General features: G+C 42.0%; 1 protein-coding gene across 1 annotated transcript in view; it reads right to left on the bottom strand.

Annotated features, from left to right (window-relative positions):
* Positions 1–10,314, bottom strand: part of rpl38 (ribosomal protein L38) — a 474,590-nt gene that overhangs the window by 443,129 nt on the left and 21,147 nt on the right. The gene's annotated exons all lie outside the window — the stretch shown is intronic.

Here is a 10,314-nt window from a genome sequence, read left to right as displayed (position 1 = left end):
CCATGCCCCCCACCCAGGTTGAATGGGGTGCGTCCCTGCTCCATGCCCCCCACCCAGGTTGAATGGGGTGCGTCCCTGCTCCATGCCACCCACTCAGGTTGAATGGCGGGGTCCCTGCTCCAGCCACCACCCCCCCAACTCAGGTTGAATGGGGAGGCGTTCCCTGCTCCAGGCCCCCCCACCCAAGTTGAATGGGGGGTCCCTGCTCCAGTCTACCCCCACTCAGGTTGAATGGGGGGGCGTCCCTGCTCCAGGCCCCCCACCCAGGTTGAATGGGGAGTGGTCTATGCTCCAGCCCCACCACTCAGGTTGAATGGGGAGGCGTTCCCTGCTCCAGCCCCCCACCCAGGTTGAATGGAGGGGTCCCTGCTCCAGCCTCTTCCCCCCCTACCCAGGTTGAATGGGGGGTAGGTCTCTGCACCGGGGGCGCCAGGTGAAGGGAGGTCAGAGTCATTCCGAAGCTGCAAGCCCACACACTACCATGGCGAAAATATGTGAGCCCTTTAATTAAAGTGAAAACAACAGGGGCTGCGTGTGAAATGAGATAACGCAATGTGGAGCTGGATGAACACAGCAGGCCAGGCAGCATCAGAGGAGCAGGAAAGTTGACCTTTCCGGCAGGGTCCCGACCTGAAACGTCGACTTTCTTGCCCCTCTGATTCTGCCTGGCCTGCTGTGTTCCATTAGCTCCACGCTGTGTTATCTCTGACTCCAGCATCGGCAGTTCTTACTATCTCTGCGTGTGAAATGTCCGGTTTTCTTTAAAATGCTGGAAACGTGCAAACATTAAACCGCAGATATCGATTGCAGATCAATTCGATAAGCTAATAAAGAGCAATGATACGATATTATTTGTCTTTCAAATGAGCAGAGGCTGCTAAGTGCAGAATAATGGAGCTCTATTCTGATGAGTTGGACCATCGTTGTCTTATTGGCAAGTTTTGCTGGCTTTTCCGGCTGGATAGTATGTTTTAGCAGTATAAGCGTGGTCTCCATGTATAACAAGTTCTGTTGATGAGGATTCAAGCAAGTGGCTTGTCTGTTCATGTCCTAGTGAGACAGGGCAGTGGTTTTATTCGATTCCCTCTATATCGAGTTTCCTCCCTTCTCCCGGTTCATATTTCTAATTGGCTTACTTTTCCACACTTATTCTCTGCAATAGCCAAATCACAGACGAGCTGTTTGTTTTTTACACTACTTGGTCAAAGAATGAGATCCCAGTGCAAGTCCCTGGCAAACAGCACTGGTAGCACCTTGCTAACCAGAGAAGGTTCCCAAATCTACCTGCAACCTCATAAAAACATTATCTTGAAACTAGAAGCTTAAGTGAAATACCAGAATCACAAACACATCAAAAATTGTCTGGGATCTATTTGTCATCTCTTGTTTTTGGTTTTCCAAAAATAAAAAAAATCCTTTTGAAGGGGTTCAAAGGGAAGTAGGCAATTAAATGTATTCTAAATTAAATTTGTCAGTCTTAAGGGGCTGTTATCCATTAAGTTTTACTTTGTTGTTCTATCAAACCATAAAATGATTCCCCAAGTATAAAACAGTGCATACAATCCATCTGGCAAGAATTTCACAAATGTCAGATGGTAATGGTCTTAATGACTAAGATTCGGTAAGTACTGCAGATGCTAGAAGCCAGGGTCAATAAGCGTGGAGCTGGACAAGTACAACAGGTCAGAATCAGAAGAGCAGGAAAGTCAACGTTTCAGCCCGAAACATTGACTTTCCTGCTTCTCTGATGCTGTCTGACCTGCTATGTTTGTCCAGCTCCACGAGTAATGGTCTTAGTATTGAGAGAGAGACATAGGATGGAGAATTCACCAGGTATCATCTCCATTTATTGTTTTCTGGAGCCAATACAGCTAATTCAGAAATCCTAGATATTTTTTAATTCTCATATTAAGGGCAACATAATTCAAATGTCTTTGTTTAACGTGTTTTAGAATTAGAATCAGAATTAGATTTTATTGTCACATTTACCCAAGTACAGAAGTACAAGTACAGTGAAAAGTGTACAAAGTCACCGTTCCCGGCATTATCTTAGGTATAAAGGAACCTAGGTACAAAATCTTAGGTATAAAGTAGAAAAATAAAGAAACAAGGTTAAAAGTTAAACATTACAATTCTTCTTAGTATTAAGTAGAAAAATAAAGTTAAAATTTCAAGTCTTTCTTAAGTGCTTACCCATGCTTGGCTTGCACTCCGGGAGTCTTCGGGCTACCTGCTGTTGTCACCACCGTAGATGCCAAGGAACTCCATCACCACCACATTGGGCTCACTCTTCCCACATTGGGCCCGATCTCCAACCGTCTAAGTCCCAAACCAATCCCCCAGCCACTTCCATGCTCTGGACCCAATGAAGTTGCAATGAACATCAACTTATTAAGTCCAGAAACAAACTGATTTCAATTAACATTTGTTGTTACATTATTAAGCATCGGGAGCATGAAATGTTTCAAAGTCAAAGACCACTGTATGCATTAAAAATGTGCCTAAATCTTTAAAGCAAGAGTACGATAGCTAGAAAAAGGCCTGATATAAATAATAATAACACTGGCTCCCCCATATGGACACATCAAGATATGATCTCACATCACGCTAAAAAGTTGCACAATTAACAGACCTATGTCTAGCAGATATTCAACCACACAAGTTAAAGAATCTGAAGGGGTTCTCTTTTGAAGTTATATGAAAAATGACCCAGACCAAGTCTTTGCCTTTATGTAGTGCCTTAAAAGATCGTTTAAGTGAAGGGTCGGTACCAATTTAAAGCAAAAATGATGTATGGGATAATGTCACAATAAAAGAGAAAAATTATGCTTTTGAAGGTGGAAAAGTAACAAATTAATGTTAAAAAAATCCATAGACCAAGTTCATTGCTGAAGCAAAGGAAAGGGGCAAGAATCAGTAACCCAGAGACTGGGAAACAAGATCACAGATGGAATATCATGTTACAATTGTGAAATTCACTTTGGTAAGAACATGAAAAAACAAATGTTCAAATGAAGATTGTAAATATTAGTACACAGAGGTTTTTTGGGGTTCTTGCATGTTAACTGCGATCCATTTACAAAGTAAATCAACTAAGGAAATTTATATATTCACCTTTACTGAAAAGAGGTTGTTGAAGAACATTAGGGAATTTTGCTTGATGAGGTAATTCTGGATTACCATGTCAGTTTAATTCTCTCACCCAATAATGGTATTACTGTCACTGTTGCTGTTGTCTAGCCCATTCCCTGATCCAGTGCCTTAGCAGTCACCCAAGTCATCTTCTACTTCATCTGGGAGGCAATAGCCTAGTGGTATTATTGCTGGACTGTTAACCCAGAGACCCAGATAATATTCTGGGGACCTGCGTTCGAATCCTGCCATGGCAGATGGTGGAATTTGACTTCAATAAAATATCTGGAATTAAGAATCTAGTGATGATCATGAATCCATTGTTGATTGTTGGAAAAGCCCATCTGATTCACTAATGCCCTTTAGGGAAGGAAACTGCCATCCTTAACTGGTCTGGCTGACATGTGACTCCAGACCCACAGCAATGTGGTTGACTCTGGACAATTAGGGATGGGCAATAAATGCTGCCTAGCCAGCGATGCCCTCATCCCGTTATAAAGGAATAAAGGAAAAAAAAATCTGGAGGTTAAAGATGGACCAGGTCTGCGGGGACAGCATGTAAAAAGCTCTGGATAAGGGGAGGGGGGAAGAAGGAAATACCCAACACTGCCCTCATCCTCTTAGCCTCCTTTGTCTGCAGCTGCATTAAGCTGTGCGTAGACCCTCAGTACACAAACATCAAGGGTCATGACATACAGAGGTCCTATCCAACCTGGTGCTGCAAACGTTGGAGTTGGCTTTGTTGCTGCAGAATGCTCCAAGTAGTTGGAACGTATCACATCACCTGTCTCTCATGGAAAAATTTGCAAATAAAAGCACCCTTGACCACATGTCTATCAGGCAGTGGTCAGTACATAGTGTCCTCGAGATCCTGCATAAACAGGAGAGGGTTGATCTTGTCGTGTGGTTGCCTGAGCAGGCTGTTAAAGTTATTTGGCAGAATGTTTGCAGATGACACCAAAATTGGTGTAGTGGACAGTGAAGATTATCTCAGAGTACAATGGGACCTTGATCAGATGGGCCAATGGGCCGATGAGTGGCAAATGGAGCTTAAATAAATGACGTGTTGCATTTTGGTAAGGCAAACCAGGGCAGCACTTATACAGTTAATGGTAGAGCCCTGGGGAGTATTGCCAAACAGAGATGTAGGGGTGCAGGTGCATAGTTCCTTGAAAGTGGAGTTGCAGGTTGAGAGGGTAGGGAAGAAGGCATTTGGCACACTTGCCTTCATTGGTCAGTACATTGAGTATAGGAGTTGGGATGTCATGTTGCAGCAGGACAGAACATTGGTGAGGCCACTTTTAGAATACTGCGTAAAATTCAGGTCACCCCTCAAGAGGAAGAACATTGTTAAACTTGAGAGGGCACAGAAAAGATTTACAAGGATGTTGCCAGGACTGGAAGGTTTGAGTTATTGGGAGAGGCTGAATAGGCTGGGGCTTTTTTACCTGCAGCATCAGAGGCTAAGGGGTGCCCTTATAGAGGTTTATAAAATCATGAAGGGCATGGATAGGGTAAATAGCCAAAATTTTTTTCTTCGGCTGGGACAGTCCAAAACTAGAGGGCTTAGGTTTAAGGTAAGAGAGGAAGGATTTAAAAAGGACCAGAGGAGTAACATTTTCACACAGAGGGTGGTGAGTGTATGGAATGAGCTGCCAGAGGAAGTGGTGGATGCGGGTACAATTACAACATTTAAAAGACATCTGAATGAGTATATGAATAGGAGGAGTTTTGAGGTGTAAGGGCCACATGCTGGCAAATGGGACTAGGTCAGATTGGGATGTCTGGTCGGCTTGGACCAGTTGGACCAAAGGGTCTGCTTCTGTGCTGTATGACTCTAAACTGTGCCTGGAGAACCATCAACTCTGTGAAAGACGCTCTTTGGTCTGCCCACAATTTGTCGGTCTTCCATCCAAAACATTGACCTCGACGAACTGTCATGGACTGGCACATTCCATGATCCAGGACGACATACTAAGTGATGTAGAAAAGCTTGAGGCAGCTGCCACCAAGGCGCAGTGGGGAAAGACCACCTTGTAAGATTTTTCTGTCAAAGTAAAGCAAGAGTCTTTTCAGGTGTCAGACCCTCTTGGTGCCTCAAAATGGACGTAAATAGTTTCCTGCGTAAGTAGGAAATGCCTTGGTTATTTGCAACTGCAGAGAAGCTCTCAGAAATGTCAAAATTCCAAGGTATTGTTCTTTTTCCTCTCTGCGAGGATTGTACAGAATTTATTAGGACCTTGTACGTACTGCTAGATGATTTTATGAAATACTTTTGAAATATAAAAGAAAGTGTACTAAACCAATAACTCAGTGAGACACTCTTTAGTCTGTCTGAATCCTGTAGAATTCAGCTGCAAGGAATTGTCCTTGACCAAATATTGCAGACTGACATATTCCAGGTGCCAGGACTATGCACTGAAGGATGCACTAAAGATCAGGGCAGTCGCTGCCAAGACACAAGAGCGAAAAGCGACCATCTAATGTCTTTTTGCCAGAACGTACCAAGAGGCCATTAACTTTGGAACTCCTCATGGCTTGTACCAAAATATATATAATTCCTGGTTATATTCAGTAAATCCTTCAATTTTGCATCTGGATTGAGGCACCTAAGAGTGTAATGTGTTCAAGGAAGAAATGTAATTTTTCATTCAATATTCTGCAACGTCCAACAGAATTTATTTTGTAATGTACCAATAGATAATTTATGAATAAAGTTTTTTTTGTGAAGAGGGGATACAAGAGGTGACACAACAAAGGTTTGTTCTATCAATTCCTGTTGGATGAGTTTTTGTAGAATGGGGTCTATATTCTCTCAGGTTTAGAGGAATGGGAGGTGATCTAATTGAAGTATTTAAATTTCTTTGACGGTGTGACTGGGCAGATGCTGAGGTTGGAGATGTAGGTTAGGGGTTGTAATCCCAGAATAATGCATTTACCATTTAGAACTAGACTGAAGAGAAATTTCTGCAGTCAGTGCTGTGATACTTCAGAATTCTCTATTCCCACAGACCTGTGGTCACTCATTCACGAAGTATGTTCAAGATGGAGATCAATTGATTTTTGGATATTAAGTGAAATGGAAGTAGGACGGGAAAGTGGAGCTGACGTAGGTGTCCAGTAATCCAGCTTTAGTACATAGACTACTTTTATTCCAATTTCAGTTCTTTAAATTTAATGTAATCGTTTGGATTTTATATCAAATTTTAGTTTCTAATGCAAGATGTTAAATCTTCAGTTCAGTTTATATATTTCAGTTTATATATATCAACACACTTTTGAAAATGATTATTTCTCTAAGCAAAGCATCAGTTAGCAAGGTCTCCCACAGCAAATTTTCAGCTGAAATGAAATGTTCACTGAGATGCCCACCAGGGTAGGTGGGACTCATACAGAAGGGGCAGGCTGTAGCTAAATTGGAGGGGCACCAATATCTGGCAGGGAGGTTCACTAGTGTCACTTGAGAGGGTTTAAGCTAGTGTGGCAGGGAGGTTGGAACCAGAGCAGCAGGTCAGCAAATGAGATGACCAAGGAACAGTTAGAGACTAAGGCCAGTAAGGTTAAGAGGAAAAAACAGACAGGAACAGGTTACTGAACATGGGTGGACAAGCATTCTCAGGTATATTTGTTTTAATGCGAGGAATATGAGAGGTTAGGTAGATGAACTGAGCTTGGATTAACGCATATAACTATGATGTTGCAACTATTACAGAGACTTGGTTGAAATACGGACAAAACTGGCAGCTTAACATTCCAGGATTTAAATGCTTCGGGTGTGATAGAGAAGGATGTAAAAGAGGTGGGGGAGTTGTGTTGCCGATTATGGAGAATATCTGAGCTGTACTGAGGGAGGAGACCTTGTACTCATCCAGCATACAGTAAATGACAGAACCTTTAGAAGCATTAACACACAGAGGAATCTAGGCATGCAGGCCCACAGTTCCCTGAACGTGACAACTGAAGTGGATAAGGTGGTCCAGAAGGCATCTTGCATGCTCACCTTCATTGGTTGGAGCATAGAGAATAAAAATTGTCAAGTTATGTTGCAGTCGTATTGAACTTTAGTTAGACCACAGAATTACACACAGTTCTGGTTGCTACACTACCAGAAGGATGTGAAGGCTTTAGAGAGGGTACAGAAAAACTTTACAAGGATGTTGCCTGGTTTGCAGGCTATTAACTAAGAGGAGAGTTTGGACAAATTTGGCCAGCTTTCACTTGAACTGAGGCGGAGGGTTAACCTGATACAAGTTTACAAAATTATGAGAGGTATGGATATAATGGACAGTAGCAGTCTTCTTCCCAGTGTAAAAAGGGCAATTACTAAGGGACATGGATGTAAGATAAAAGGGGAAAAAGTGTAAAGGAGATGTGAGGGGCAAGTATTTTTTACATAGAGGGTTGTAAGTACATGGAATGTGCTACCAGAGGAGATTGTGGAACTGGATACAATGTTTAAGAGGCATCTTGACAGATACATAAATAGGCAGGGAAGTGGGGGATACAGATCGTGTAAAATAAGGGTTTTAATTTTGAAAGACAGCATTTAATCAGGGCAGGCTTGGTTGGCTGAAGGGTATTTCCTGTGCTGTGCTGTTCTTTGCTAAAATTTACAGAACTGGTTTCCTTGGACTTGCCAACTTGGATTCAGATCTTAATTCCCTCCCAATAAATGACCAGACAAACATCACAAACAGAATTTAATTAGTTATAAAAGTAGGTTTAGAATGTCAATTTGTGATCACTTCAAGTATTAACAGCAACTATTTGCAAACAATTGAACACAACTGCTCTGGTGGGATAACAAGGTGTAGAGCTGGATGAACACAGCAGGCCAATCAGCATCAGAGGAGCAGGAAGGCTGACGTTTTGGGCCTAGACCCTTCTTCAGAAACTTGTTCTGGTGGGACCATGGCTCTTAGGTACAGAATTAGGTAACTAGACAGATATATAGAAGACACACAAATATACAGCAGGCTGGGTAACACTTGATTGAAGCTTTAAGATTTAAAACAGAAGACGAGTCATTTAGCTACACAAAGAGTATAATGATAATGTACGTAAAAGTACAAACGCATTAACATTACAGGGAGATACTGTCAATAGGAACCAGTTAGGATTTTCAAGAGACAGAGTCACTGTGTATAGGTACAGTGGGAGATTGATTAGCCTTACAATAGACAGTGTCTATCCTAACCAAGGACTGGTCCAGCCTTGTAATGAAACATGTATACTGTAAATGTCTCATACTCCTGTGGTCACATGACAAATGGAATATAAAAATGTAAAAAAATCTTAGTTCGTTGAACAGCCCCTCTCTCAAGCTGTATGAGCAGGATGGATGAGCAGGCCACTGAGGTCCAACATGGAGACAGTAGAGTAGAATAAGACAAAGGGGAGCATGGAGCCCAGAATCACCATATGAACTAACCCTGCAATGCACAATAGGCCAGAATCACCTGTAGGTAAATCAAGAATTAGTATGAGAAGGGTAAGAATCACCATGGGACAGGGGTGAATAAATAATCGTAGAGATGAGAAGCAACTTAAGGTGACGGTTGCTGTGGATGGCGACATGTTTGGAGACAACATCTGTAGTCAGTAGTCCAAGGAGGCAACAACTAAATTTTAGGTGGACAAGGGAACAAAGTTAAGTTAATCGATAAAAATCGGAATCCCAGGAACCCATCAGAGAAGCAAAAAGTCTGGTGGGATGCAAAGACCTACTTGGACAAGAGTCAGGGAAAGGTTAGAAAATACCTTGGAAGTATCACAGTAGTCTAAGAATGTTGTGGAAAATCAAAATAAAAAGGAAAACTAGTTTAAGTGTGCAAGTCTATATCAGTATTTAGTCTGGGTTTAGAAGCTGACAAATTGTAAATGTGAACGTGTGTGAACAAAGTTATATTAAATTGGTGTAAAGTAAAAGAAGAAGCAACCAGGAAAAGCCACAGTGAATGTTTAGGCTATTAGAAAGTATTGTTTTCTAACTTGCTTTGTTTGGAAGTAGTAGAATTTCTAGGCTGAGTCCAGCTTGTACAGATTTTGAATGACTCTGACAATGAGGAAGAACAGTGGATGACAGGGTCCACACACACAAACAGGTAAATGAAATAGTATGGCTGTTGGTCTATCAGGTTAAGGGTGAATAGCAGCAGCAGCAGATGTTTAGCCAGTTTTGTGTCTAAAGTTTTAGGAAGATAGGTGTGCTATTATTGACAGGACGAAGAGATAAATGAGGTGCTGAATAATGCAAAAATGTAAGACAGTTCAGTGGACTGAGGAAGTGAAATTCCTGACAGCATATTGTGTGGCATAACAAGGAGAGAAGATGGAAGCAGATGAGAGATGTTGAAACGGAGGTATAGTGAAGCTAAGCAGGAGAGACAAACGATATTAAAGCCACCTACCAGGTTTTGCAAAGTACAAGGCAGACCACTCATTATCTGACAGAATCACTGGTAGTTTTAAAAGGAAAGTTGCAGCAAAAAAGAGAGATAAGTTGAGCTCTGTGACTTGGAATAAAGGACTCTTGTGCCCAATATGTGACACGGCTAGGGGATTAGAGAAAAGGAATTTGTAGCCCCATTCAGTTGCAAGAACTGGTGAAGATAAACTTAGCAATGGAGAAACTGACAATGAGAGCAACAGCCATCTGGTCACTTCCCAGACTCCAAGCGTTGATGAAACAGAACAGAACAAGATGTTGCTGGCCACAGGGAATTCAGCCCAATCAAAGGAAAAGAGCTCGAGGTATCACGTGCATTGGGCCTCAAGAAAAGCCACATATCAGCAACTTAAGTACGCACGCCAAAAACTGACTGAAATGATGTTGCTGAATCTCTAACAGCGTTGAAAGAATTTCTTTGTTATTTCCTGTAGTGAAAAAGAAACCGGCTAGAAAAGCAGTCCTTGTAGTTCCACGGGTTTGCAGACAATGTCTACATTATTTAAGTGGGTTAACTCTTCATTGTCCAGTTTGAATGTGGTTTTAAAGCAGTTGCTGTTTAGTTTCATAATTGATATCTTTCTGTTCCTTAAGAGCACAGCTGTTAATTCCTCTCCGTGAGAAACAAATGGATTTTTTTGGGTAGAGCTGGATGAACACAGCAGGCCAAGCAGCATCAGAGGAGCAGGAAGGCTGACGTTTCGGGCCTAGACCCTTCTTCAGAAATTTTCAGA

This window comes from Rhincodon typus, chromosome 23 (genome assembly GCF_021869965.1).
Source record: "Rhincodon typus isolate 14 chromosome 23, sRhiTyp1.1, whole genome shotgun sequence".
Taxonomy (NCBI): Eukaryota; Metazoa; Chordata; class Chondrichthyes; order Orectolobiformes; family Rhincodontidae; genus Rhincodon; species Rhincodon typus.
This window is presented reverse-complemented; position numbering and strand designations above follow the sequence as displayed.